Source organism: Indicator indicator, chromosome 1 (assembly GCF_027791375.1).
Source record: "Indicator indicator isolate 239-I01 chromosome 1, UM_Iind_1.1, whole genome shotgun sequence".
Classification (NCBI taxonomy): domain Eukaryota; kingdom Metazoa; phylum Chordata; class Aves; order Piciformes; family Indicatoridae; genus Indicator; species Indicator indicator.
Window position 1 is genome coordinate 76,711,670 of NC_072010.1, and position 14,140 is coordinate 76,725,809.

Genomic DNA, 14,140 nt, shown 5'->3' on the forward strand with positions numbered 1-14,140 from the left:
ATTTTAAGTCTATCTATTTAATTCTGTCAACTTCTTTGTAGTCCTTCCACTTGGAAGGAAGGTTGACCATGAGTCAGCATTGTGCTCTTGTGGCCGAGAAGGCCAATGACATTCAGGATTGTATTAGAACAATTGGGGTTAGTAGGCTGAGAGAGGTTCTCCTCCCTCTCTACTCTGCCCTGCTGAGGCTACATCTGGAATATTGTGTCCAGTTCTGTACCCCTCAGTTCAAGAAGAACAGGGAACTTCTTGAAAGAATCCAGAGTAGAGCCACAAAATATTAAGGGAGTGGAACATTTTCCTTACGAGGACAGACTGAGGGAGCTGGGGCTCTTCAACATGGAGAAGAGGAGGCTAAGGGGTGACCTCATTAATGTTTATAACTACAGGGATGTATCGATTTTGAGCTTGGGGGAGGTGATACTTAATATTAACCAGCTGGTTAATACTCACCCCCTTCTTCTAGACCCTTAACACATTGGATTGTTCCAAGTAGGTGTATGAAGGGGTCAAAGTTTTCCTGAAGTCCAAGGGTACAATACTACAATATACTGCAGGAACCTCCTGTACTGTTTGCATCTTGCTTTGTTGTCTTTCCAGAACATATCAGGGTGGTTGGAGTCCCCCATGACTCAGGCATGTGATGAGGCTACTTTAAACTGTCTGTAGAAGGCCTCATTGTTTTCCTCTTTCTGATGAAGTGGCCTATAGTAAACACCCACTACATGTTACGCATATTATCCTGTCCGTTAATTATTACCCATGTACTTACAACTCATTCTTTCCCTCCTAGACAGAGCTCAACTCATTCCAGTTGCTCTGTCACATAAAGAGCAACTCCACCACCTCACCTTGCTGGCCTGTCTTTCTTAAAAAGTTATCTAAACAGATTCTAACTCAGTTTTCCTTTGTATGTTTCTTCCAAGTAATAAGTAATAGAGTTGACATCAAATTGACATCAAACCTTGTTAAGTCACACTTCTACAAATTCATATTAAAAATACTCTCACTAAGGCATTTGATGATGATTCTTTAAGCAATATACATTTTTAAAAATTATGTCAGACTTTTGAGGGATAAGGAAGTAAAAGAACACAAGAACAAATTATTGCGGGTTAGATGTTAAATGTTGGAATTCTATAATCAGCATCAGCCAGCTGGCTTTCTGGAGCCTACTCTTTTTCTGGCTGTCAGGTCTGCTTCATAGAGCCTGTTTTATGTTTGCTGTTGTTGCTGCTCTGTTGGTTGACCAAATCAAAAGATAAATGAAGTATTAAGGAAGCAAGTGCAGCTGAGCCACTGGCTTCATCAGAGTGCTCAGGGACCATCTTCAGCTTTTGATAAGACTGCCACAGCTTGTGATCGCATCTCATAACTGTTTCTTAGTTACCACTCACAATCAAAGTCAGAATAGAGGGATTGTGGGAAAGACAGATAATGACCTTGGCAAGTGTTTAGAAAGAGAACTGAGAAATTATTTACAGCACTTGCCTTCAAGGGATAATTTGGCAATAGAACTACAAACTAGGTTTGTGCAGACAACACTGAAATTAGTAATAGATTTTTAAATATTAAAGCCCCCTCAAAATAACTGTGATGGAATAAGGGAGAACAACCTCTGGGACCTATTTTCCACCTCAGCTGAAAACATACAGGCCTTAGTTTAAAAATAAAAGACATTTTATTAAATTACATTAGGGTGAGTCCGTTGCCTAGTACAGGTATCAGGCTGGTAGTGTTGTGAATTCCTACTGTAGCCACACATGCTGCTATGAAAAGCCAGCCTATATTTCAGGACAAGTGGCATGCATGCATTATCTTCCAATGTTCTGAGAGCATATAATTAAATTTAATATGCCTTCATATATCTCAGAATATTCGTGCATAGCTAGGCACATGGATAAACATTCAAGGATCACCACTTCAAATCTGTATTCAGGATGACAGTTTGGCTCCTCAGACTGTGGGGACTAATATATGCACAACAGAAATGTCACTTTTTCATAATTTCAGATGATGTTTCTTTACTTCATAATAAATTTACGTTCCAACTATTTTTTAACATTGCAACGAAAAACACATTAGTCACCAATATCAGTTATTGATAATATCACTAAATTGATTGTTTGACACAAAGATCTTCAATTTTATGCAAAACTAAATATCCTCATTTACAGTTTGTCAATAGGTGCAAAAGCTTAATATTTAAATAAGCTGTGTTGTGTTTAACGTTTCTCAAATATTCTGCCTTTCTAAAAAAATTCTTTTAAAAGCCACTGTTCATATAGTGTTTTATAGAATCATAGAAATATAAAATCATCTTAAAATTGTTTCTATTTGAAAAGACCTATAACATCCTTGACTCCGAACTTTCTTTACTACATCTGGTGCTAAATCCTGTCCCTTATGACCACATCTATGTTTCATTTACACACCTCCATAGATAGGCATTCGATATTTTAGTGCAATTACACTGAGTTTAACAATATTTGTATCCTTTGTTATATCAGGTGATAGAAATATTGCAACACAGAATACTGAATCTGAAATCAAGAGAGAAATAAAATGCCCTGTAATACATACATACATACTGGAAAAATGTTCTGTTCATATTCAAACTTTGTTATATGCTGTGAAAGTGCTGGAAGATCATAAAATTCCCATAAAAGAAAGCTCTTTCAAGGATGGTTATAGGAATCATCCACTTCTGTCAGGATTAATATCTTTCTGAAACACATTATGCTTTGTGGTTGCAGGACTCTGGCTCAAATAAGGCAAAAATTATCTGAAAGAAACTCATGTACTTTGTTCATCAATTTTCATACTTTAATCCTAAGCTCTGTTCAGGCAAACATGCCAAAAAATTACAAAGGGCAAGCTAGAACTGAAACAGCCAAAATTTGCTATGTCTGTGCACTGAAATCTATCTTTACCAGGACTTTCAAGTAAAAGTACAGTATATTATAGTTTCTGTTGATGATCATCGTTAAGAACTTCTGATTTTCCTTGGGTCAGATAATTCAAGAAGCATCCCATCTTTGAGATGATCCAAAAATGTATTTATTTTAGATGTGCCTTTTTTTTCTCCTTGTTTATCTTCCTTATGGACCAGTTGTGATCTGCAATTATTTTCTCATTAGCTGTAATTTGGTTTCTAATATACATAAGACAAACTGAAAAGATTGATTATCATATCGGGTCACTTCTGTTGTATATTCATATGGCAAGGCTATCTTTCTGGCTGTAATCCAATATCTCTCCATCCTCCTTATCTGCAGAGTACAGTTAGACTTCGTGTAGAATAGTTCTAAGTAATGTAGGTTGGAGAATACAAAGAGAGGAAAACTGTATTCTCATATAGGCTTTCAGCTGTCCACGTTTTCATGTATCAATAATGCATTCAAACTTCTCTTTTCTCTCTCCAAAAAGTTTCTATTCACTGTGTTACTAGGCTTGAGCAGTAGTTTTTGAAAGAAGTTATTCCTGCTATTTACTGCACACCTTCTGACTAGAACCTAGACAGATACTCAGTTGGTGAGGTGATTATCACAAGGTGCTTCAGTGACAGTCCAAGGTCTTCAAACACAGTATTGTTACCAAGAATCATTAACTGGGTTCCTTGAAAATCATGATACTCTTCTAAAATCAGGCATTTCTTCAACAATCAAATCTATTCTTTACTTCTTTCTGGATTTTCTAGTCTTTAAATTGAATTTGTTCAAGTATCATTTCTCTCCCAAGTCTGAAAGGAAACATTTCCACTTTACTCATTTCAGTAATATTTCCACAATTAGTAATAGATACTCGTAAGGACAAAAACGTGACATTCTACTGTACTTATGTCACAAAGATTGTCACATAATTTTAAAACAAACACACACACACAAAATTTAAATTAGTCCTTAGGTGGCCTCAAGTCGAAGTTTGATCAAAAGGACTGTATCCTGCACAACCTTCATTCAACTTTGCCTTGTCAATCTCTGCTAATAATTTCATGTTTATATGGTGGGATTATGAATACGGTCATTGATGCGTGAATATCAGGGATTCAGGTGAACTAAAAGCTCTTCCACAAACATTCATACAACAAAACAGCTGTACAAATATCCATGATGAAATTCAGATTGAAAAGAGTACAAGGGTAGAGCTTAATTTCACAGCTCATTGAAGTCTTTGAGAGCCTTTAAAGTGAAACCAATGGGTTTGTTCAGAGAATGAAGTATTATATAGGAGTACTCAAATATGTCCCAAAGGCTGTAGAACTTTACTCACATTAGAATGATAAGTAGATAGACGTGACTTAAATTTATACAGCAGCTAAGTGAGGTTATGGACATGAGGAAGTTATCCTGGGATAACAAATTATGATGCATTAGCTGCTTGACAGTAATAGTCTTTTAGAACATCCTCATGCTGAAGTAAACAATAGTGTGTATGATATGGTATATACGCTAAGAGAAATGAAGGTAAATTGGTTGTAGAATGGATTATTTTCCTATTTCATCTGTCCTAAATGACAGCTCTTTGAGTCTCAAGGTCTTATTTTAAAGTGATATTTTTTTTTATTCTTTGCAGTTCAGTAATGTCATAAGCTCCGATCAAATTTACCATTATTGAGATCAAGGAATAAGAAAGCTCCTGGAGAAATTCTGCAACTCAGATTCAAGCTTTTAAAAACTGGTGAAGAATTTTAAAATTAACCTGATATTTGACTAACAAAGCAGAAGGAAGAAATGGGGCAAAAACGGCATGCACTTTCATTTAACTGTAAATGGATTCTGTGTTAAAAATCAAGAGGAGCAGTCTTCACTAGTCCTGTGTGTTATTATCACCCTAACATTTTTGCTCAAATGTGATGGTTTGAAACTGTCTTTTTAATTTTTTCCTTGCAAAGTTCAAAACAGAGAAAGTGAAAGAGTGTAAATAAGTCACTATTGGGTGTAAGAAAGCAAAATAACGATTGTTCTAAACACTTCCATTGGATAGATAGAAATGTTTAAGAACTGTTACCCAAAACAAAGTGGGGCACTCTGCACATTCTGTGTTCTGCAGTGGGGGCAGTTGCTGGGCTGTCTGGCTGCTGTTTCTTCTTCTCTTCTGGCTGAAGATAACACGTACTGACCTTGGCAGCTAAGTTAACAACTTTCTGCTTAACAAACTCTGCTTCTCTGTCCAGGGGGGTCAGGGGGGAAGCTCCTGGGAGAGAGAGGCCCCTTTGGGAGGGTCCCCTTGGGGGGAAGCAAAGGGAGATTGGTTGTGCTTTTCTGTTGATTTTATATATTTGTAAATGTTGTGAATTTTGTATATTTGTACGTATTCATTGCATTTCATCGTATATTGTAGACTCTGCTTGTAAATACAGCCTTCATTTGCTTCCAGACTGGGCTAGCCTGGTTACTTGTTGGTGGGGGGGGGGAATTTCAGCTCAAACTGACACATCAAATTTCAGTCATGACAAATTAAGGAGTTAGTTTCGGAAGGAAATAATTAGAAAATGTGTGTGTATTTTAACAGTGTATAGTGCAAGATTTTAAAAGTGTTAATTTTTAATCTTATTACATCTGTCTTGTTTCTGTTCTAGAAAGCCATCACTGATCTTTTAAGCATAAATAAGAATATATAGGGGGGAAAAAAAAGAAGAAAATATCTCATTAGCAAGTTTATCACTCACTATTTATTGAAATAGTTTTCTACTACAGATTCTTGTAATAGGAATATGGCTGGTAAATTATTCTCTTGTATAAGTTTCAGTACCAGATTGTAATCTCATTTTCAAACTCAAACCAAGGGGTTTTGTAGCAGAAAAACTTAAATAGGAAATATATATATATATATATATATATATACATGTTCATATACACTGTTCATACTGAAAAGGTGTGATCCTGCTCATATTTGAATTTATTTTCCTGTGTAGCATTTATCAAGAATGATATATCATATGATATGTATGCTACCAGATTTGGTTGTAGTGATTTTCTTTTAATAGCAAAATGTCATTTTGAGATTAGTTACATCTAGTGGAAGCTACTCACAGGTAATATGCCAAATGCATGCATCTTAGCAGTCCTGCTTTCTTGTATTAATAAGTTCTGGCTTCTTTTATTAATAGCTTATGCAGACAGGTATTTTCAAAACACTTGTTAACTTTGTTAACTTGCAAGAGAATACTACTTGTAAGTATATTCCTTTAGTGTAAATTTGCCTTCAGTAAAATAACTGACAAAAATGTTACCTACTCGACTATGTTCTGTGATTTTACTAAAGGAAATAAATTTCTAAAGAACATTAGCTAAGGAAAACTAATTTCTTTAGCATACCAAAAAGATCATGATTACATCACCAATCTTAAGACAACTTAAAATGAATCTTGGGTCTCAAGGAATGAGGATTAGAGGAAACAGTATAATAGGCTCCTCATCAATTCAATCCTGTTCATTTCAGTGGAGCTGCAATATTCCACTAAGACACAATATCTCTATGATAGTAAGATGGGATAAAGACATTCCTTTGAGAAATATAGGAATAAAAAAGAAAAAGAGAAAAAAGAAAGAGGAAACATCACCACAACCCATCCAAAATACCAGATTGTCGAATGTCCCAAATTGTTGCTTGAAAATTATTAACCAATATCTTGTTTGATATATATAATGGTATTCAGGAAATAGAGCAAACAAGAGGGAATTTTAATGAATAAAGGAAAAAAAAAATATATGTTTGGACAGATGAACATTCTAGGTCTAGCTTTATAGAAAAAATACTTGTTAGGCTAAGTTATTGTTGATATAAAAAAATATTTTTCTGAGTCTTCAGCTGTAAGCTATAAAGTTAAGAACTGCAAACGTCAATGGTGTAAAAAACTTAGGATATGCTAATTGCTAATAAGTAAACAGCCAATGTGGTATCTGTGAAAATGACAAATATAACATCACTATATATCATGTTAAATATTTTAAAGCACAATGTTAGAATTTATGTCCCAAGCAGTGATAAAAGGATATTTGAAACTGCCTTTGCTATGTAGGTAAGTGTACAGCATACAGGAAACTGAAAGCTGTAAGGCTGGTCATTGCATACTGAGAATTTTGCCCCAGTCATTCCATGGTGGAAAGGCTATTTGGTCAATGAAAACTGAAGGATTTGAGGAAGAATATCTTTTCAAAGAAAAGAAGGGGAGAATCTCAGAGATATTATCTCTCACAGCAGGGGTAAATAAAACGTAGCCTATGCATGATCATGTAAATCATAGGACAGATAGCTTCCATAAGCATGCAAATGCCAATCAACATATGGAAATATCAAACAGATGGAAGATTTTGCACAAACTTTAAAAGCTATGTAAAATTGCTATAAAACGTTGAAGAGTAGGTTTTTCTTTTCACTTTTCAGTCATATTCCATGGATAGAAATGTAAGAGAAGTAATGTCTATTTTCATGTGTGCATCAGAAGAAAAACTGATGAAAATACCTTCCTTAAACCAAAATGTTGTATGTACGTTTCCTCTGTGACTTTATGGTGTTATACTCAAAATCTTTTCTGTAGTCAGAGAGGAAATATATCATATATGTGCATTCATATGTATATATATACCATATGCATGCATTTATATATATATATAGAGAGAGAGAGAGAGAGAGAGAAGTGTATATACATATATATGCATATAAGTGGTGGTTTGTCCTTGACTGGGAGCCAAATGCCCATCAAAGCCACTCTATCACTCCCCTTCTTAGATAGACAGGGGAGAGGGGAAAATATGACAAAAGGCCAGTAATAAAATAGAAGCAACAAATGTCCCCATATTTCCTTCTTTCACTTACTTTATGTATCTGAGCTGACATCACGTGGCATGGAACACCCCTTTGGTCAGTTTGGGGCATCTGACCTCGCTGTGTCTCCTCCCAAGATTTCACTCATCCCTCAGCATACTCTTGTGGCAGGGAAATGTTGGAAAAGCACAATTTGGGTGTCAAAACACTGGTGTATTATCAAAACCCAGCTACAGCTCTGCAACATACAGCATTAGGAAGATTGTCTGACTCCAGCTCAGCCAAACCAAATACAATATAAAAAGCCCAGTACCACTGAAATCTTAACAATCTAGTTTGAGTCATTGCTAGTAATAGAATTAATTTTTATGGAAAATAGAATAATAGCCTAGTCAGAATACTTCTATACAGAAAAAGCCTCAGTAATACTAGTATAATTAAAACTAACACACAAAATTGTTTTTATATCCTATTTCTTGGTCTCATCCTTTCTGTGGTCCTCTGGCACCTCATGTTTCATACTGGTGGTGGAGTGTGGGTGTGGAGCATGATACAGAGAGTTTCAGTATCTGGAGTCCTTCGTATGATGTCCATGTCTTTTGCTTCTTCCTCACTACAGAAGAAACTTTTGGAGTCTTTTTATGTATGCTTTTTTTAACACACGTTTACATGCGTTCTCCACTCATCTGCAACTCCTTGTCTAAAGCACATTTAAATGTGCTTTAAAAGATGTCTTTTATGTGTGTTAGATGCTATTCTTTCATTTCCCTTACCACCCAAAACTGAGTTTTGCCCACATCCAGGTCTGCATTTCTTTAACTGACAGCTAGTGACTTAGTCACAGTTTGTGGTCTAATCCTGTGCCCAATCTCTAATCCTCCCATGCAGGTACCTCTTTATGCTGCTTTCTGTGTCTCTGCATTTTCAAAGACCCCTGCTGTTGTACCAGGTATGTCTGTTAAAATCATAACTGTCTTATTCTGCATAGAATAACTGCTTATTACTGCTAACTATATAAAACTATGATAGTACCACATAAAGATAAATGAAAGTAAAACAAATGAGCCATAGAAACCTGGTCAAATAGAGAAATTGCTGTCCCCATTAAATCAAGGATGCAGGCAGGTCAAGAAAAGTTCATGACAAAACCCGGATAAAGAGAAAACAGTACGTTCTTCAGTTTAAGGAGTAACCTGATACCAGATATCTCACATATAATGACAATTGCCATATGTCATGCCACTCCAAGTCAAGATTTTGTTAGGAGTATTATTTGTATAAAGCATTTATCTGTGAGATTATCCATACATTATCCATAGATGGTGCAGAGAATTAAGGGAGAATTTCTAAGCAGCACCAGCAGATTACAGATTCAGTGGGCTGAAGAGGAAGAAGTGTCTTCTTGGCTCATCTGAACATATTGCCCAGAACTAAAGAGTGGGAATGCCAAATCTGACAGTGTCAGGCTCTAAATTAACATTTCCCCAGACTCGGTTATATGTGGGTGTCTTGGTCCAGAGGGAGAGAGATTCAATTCTTTTCGAACATTCCCATGTTGTGAAATTAAAGGCATAAATGAGGCCAAATATAAAAAATGAGACTATTTGTTAACAGAATAAAGTGAATGTCATAGTAGAAGGGAGATAGATAGAAAGAAAAAAGGGAGAAAGAGAGAAAGAAAGGAATTTATTTATTACCACCCCCAGGCCCAAGACGATTTTGGTCTGAGGAAGTGTGCTGCTGCTTTGGCTTGGAGGAGATGTCACCCTTGTTGGCTTGTGCTGCCCTCCCTGGAGGAGGGGAGGGAGAGATCCCAAAGTCCAAGTCCTTTTCCCAGCAGCCTTCAACTTGGGGTGTCTTCAGTAACGATGCCTTTTCTCTTCTTCTGGAGTTTTTCTTCCTACAGCAGGCAAAACTTAGGGCACAGAGAAAGAGTTCCTGGTCTGCTGCTTCCAGGATGCATGGTGATGTCTTTTTCTTCATCTCCTACTTTTCTCCCTGTGTTTTTTCCACTGTCCGTTTGTCTGAGCTGATAAGGCTCAGTGTCTTTTATTTAGTTAATTGCAGCTCCCCCAGGCCAACACCCTAGTCACATTAATAATTCGACTGCAGGGGTGTGCTATCAGTGGGCAGAGCTCACCCATCAGACAGCAATCTTATCTTTCTTTTGGACATCCCAGAAGGTCTTTTCACCATCCCCTCCCTGGGCAGCTGTTGTCTGGGTGAGGAGCAAAGGTGATTTTATCTTTGTTGATTCATGTCAAGAGAAACAAGATTTAGTCTCTTACAGTGGGTAGATAAAAACACAATCCACAGTTATTGTTGTTGTGACACTAGGCAATTATGTAGTGGAAAATAAAAGTCAAGGAAAATAAAGATCAAGGTGGATATCATATCTCCACATGAATGCAGGAAAAGGGAAACTATTTGCTGTTAAGATCGTATTTATCCAGTAAGATACTAATATATAATACTCAATGTATTCCAAAAGAAATTAAGTTCTTAAATCTTAAATATCACTAATGATCTGAAGTGACAGTAAATAAAATGAAAAAAAGTCTGTTTAAACAACACTAAATACATCACATTGGTTTTGTATTTATGGATATTTCTTTCTCCCCTCAAATTATTTACTGTATTTGACAACTTGTGCACCTATTCATGAGATTTCTCTGAAGAATGGAACAAGCGAAGAACTCTTACATGAGCAGGTTATGAAGTGAAGGCAGTAAGTGCTCTGTCCCTAGGGCTGGCTAAGAATCATACACACAGCTTCTAAAACATGTTGGTGAATGTTTGCAAAACAACATATAACAACAGTATCTATAATTATCAAAGAAGAACATTCTACAATTTTCAAAGAACTTCAAAGACATAATAATTAGGCAGATCAGAGTATTGTCATAAACTTACCATTAAACAGTTGATATATCTACAGTTTGGTCCAATCATATGACTGAGCATGAAGAACTTGTAATTTCAGATGAATTTATAAACTGACAAACTACCATTCTTTGGTGATTAACAGAGTACTGAAAGATAGATAGGTACAGAGAGAGGACATGTGAGGGAGAATAACTGTCAGAACACAGAGGTTACTATGGACTATAGAAATAAAGCAATAAAAAAGGAGAGATTTAAACACAATAACATCTATAGTACAATGATAAGGCAAGCTGGGTCTTGAGGAAGTGAATGAAAAAATCTTCACTTGATAAATATTCATAGGTTTTTGAACTATCACAGTATTGTCTCTGCTCTCAGAAAATATTGGCAAAAGCATTCCACTTAAGAATTACAGGATCATGATTTTCACTGTACTTAATCCAAACATCTGGGGGTTTTGCAGAGCATAAAGCAGAGATGTTTAGAAATATGCATTGCACAGAAGTATTTATTGATTCTTTGAAAATAAATGTCTATAGAGTAATCTTCCCTCCTATGTACAGAGTAATAACACATTTCAACAAGTAGATAGACAGACACACTGTAGGTAGAAATAAACAAAGGAGAACACAGGAGGTTTCTTTTAAACATAATGAAAAAATTCTTTACTTTGAGGGTGATGGAGCACTGGATCAGTGCTTTCAAAAGCCTCTTGGACTCGTTCCTGTGCAACCTGAGTTAGACAAACCTGCTTTAGCAGGAAGGTTGGACCAGACGATCTCTGGAGGTCCCTTCTAATCCCTGCTATTCTTTGATTGTGTGTAAATAACCAAGACTTTAAAGGGATTATTGTACAAAATATTAAACATTCATGTATGGTAAATATACAGAACTTTTTCTCTGTTAATGAGATATATCAATATATACACACAATTGTCATACACATATAAGAAGCCAAAGAGAGGCAAAATATATTCAGATATAGTTGTATCTGAAATCACCATTTCTGAACACTCTAGCGATAACTAATCCATCTTGGTATGTTGCTGTTAAAAGTGCTTTTCCCAGCTAATCTCTAAAGTCTGTGAAGCACTAACTCTGTGTTTAAAAGCAATCATGCAAAGTATGACATATAAAGTAACCAAAATACATTACTCTCGAAGTACTAGTTTTCAATTAAAATGAGTAATTTTTTTGGTGGAGATGGGGTGGAGATGAGTGGTGTGGGTGCTGTCAGCCAACACTGTGGGCACAGATCAATGGAAATTAATTGGAATTTGATTCTGGTGAATATATTCAAGTCCCTGAGGTCAAAAATAGTGCAGTGGGCTTGAAGGTGATATGAATAAAGTTGTAAGTAAAATGTCACTTACTAATTATTATTGGAAGTTTTCTAATTGTTTCCTATTAAATTCAGAGAGAATGTATTGATTTTGCTGGAATTGATTAAGTATGAATATGAACACAAATATTTTGCAGCCATATTATTTATGTATTAAAATGAACTTTAAAAAGGCACTTTATCAGGAACACCTGCCGTGTATTTTGTTTCAGTAAGGTATGACGAATACCTGCAATGCAAGACCAAAGCTAAATTTACACATCAGCTTGTCAGAGGGGAAGCACTTCCTTGGAGGCCAAAGCAGTCTTTTACTGCAACATACCAGTTTTACTCAAAAGATATGTTGAGACAGTAATTCTGAAAAACTAATTTATGAGCAAAATATTAAGTCACATTTAAAACTTGACTATAGAATATCCAAGAAACTATTTCTCTCAAGTTTGCTTCAGGTCTAGACACATATAAATGTCATTCAGTAATTTTGTACTTTGCCCAAAAGGGAAACACTCAGAAACAGAAAAAAAAAAATTCTATTTGAGAAGCTGTGTAATGCAAGAAGGATTGAAAGTTCCAAATAAAAAATCAGAATTCATGGATTTTTATGCTTGCACAGAGCTGACCAAGAAAATTCACAGTTAAATATCTACCAGACAAAATTATTTTTTTCATACAGATTTATCAAACTATATATAAATTTATAAATGGTTGAAAATCTAGGTACTGATCTCCTAGATCAGACATCTTAATTAAAAACATATTTTTTTCAGAGAGTTTATGCTAACTTTATATTATTTAGAGAGTTTTGTATTAGGAAGTACTTAAGGTTTGCAGTCAACATGGTAATGATCTGAAATGTAATTGCTGAGCGTTTAATAACTGATTAAATATGGTCGAACAATAGTCTAAGAAAATTTCCTCCTCTGGACATTCTTCTTTTGTTTTTTACTTGTTTTGTTTTAATAAAATAACAAGTGGTGGTGATGTTGTTCTTATTTTAATCTCAAGACAAAAATAACTTTTCATTGATACAGGTTTTCTTTTAAAGAAAAGAAAACGATAGGGTGCAGTGTTGAAAACCAACCCATTGATATAATTTAAAATATTTTTGTTGCTATTCTTCACATTTTAGATACTACATCAGAAGGAATAAAAACAAAACTGTTTAAAAGACAAAACTATAGGTGCACTGCACTTGAAGAAACCCTGAAAAGACATCAGCATGTTAAATACAAATGATTCAAAGAAGGTTCACAGCAGTTTTCGTTTGTGTATTTTCACTGATTCAGACAGAACGGAGCTGAGGGGAAGCTGGGAATTGAACAAAGAAATCTACATGTAGTAATGGGAGCTGTGAACTTTAATTTTATGTGAGTTTTGAGGCACATGGAGGGTTTCAGATCAATCAGGCATTTGCATTTTATACGTTTGTTTCTTTGTTGCTTTGAGCTCAGTATTCTCAGGTTTCAAATACTTTCTGGAATACAACAGGAGTGTATTTCACTTAGTCATGATATTATTACTGAGAGAATTGCACCTTTTAATGATTACTTACACCGTAGTAAACACCATAAGATGTAGTAAACAGAATTATTCCTTGGCAGGAATTAGGACTCTTCCTCAATAAAGGGAGCTCCTTCTGCTGGTGTAGTTTACTAGAGCAGACACTGTCTCATCCATGAGATGTACTTGTATCTCAAATATTCTTTTGCTATTGCATGAGGGATAGTTTGTGGCTTCTTATTATACTTGTATTGCTAATATCAGTTTTAGAAAACTTATGACAATATTTCTTGGGAAAGAAAACCTCTACTGTTCAGATTATTACATTAATTTTTTTTCTCTTTTGCACTCAGAACTTCCATAATTATATTGATCATTTACTTATCAATTTAAATATTCCTCTCTTGCCTAGTTTAACATACAAAATGCCATTTTCTATAACTACTATTTTTATCTCAGGGATGTAGCTAGCCTGCTTATTTCAATTATATCATTTCGATTAAAGCTGAAGATTATTTCAGTTTTTTACATTTTACTTTTCAATCTGTCATCTTCTGCATAGTTCTCAAATACGATTATGAAAACCAGGTTTTGTACATGTAATCTAGTCTTTTTCTCAAGGTTTCTTTTTCATATGCTACT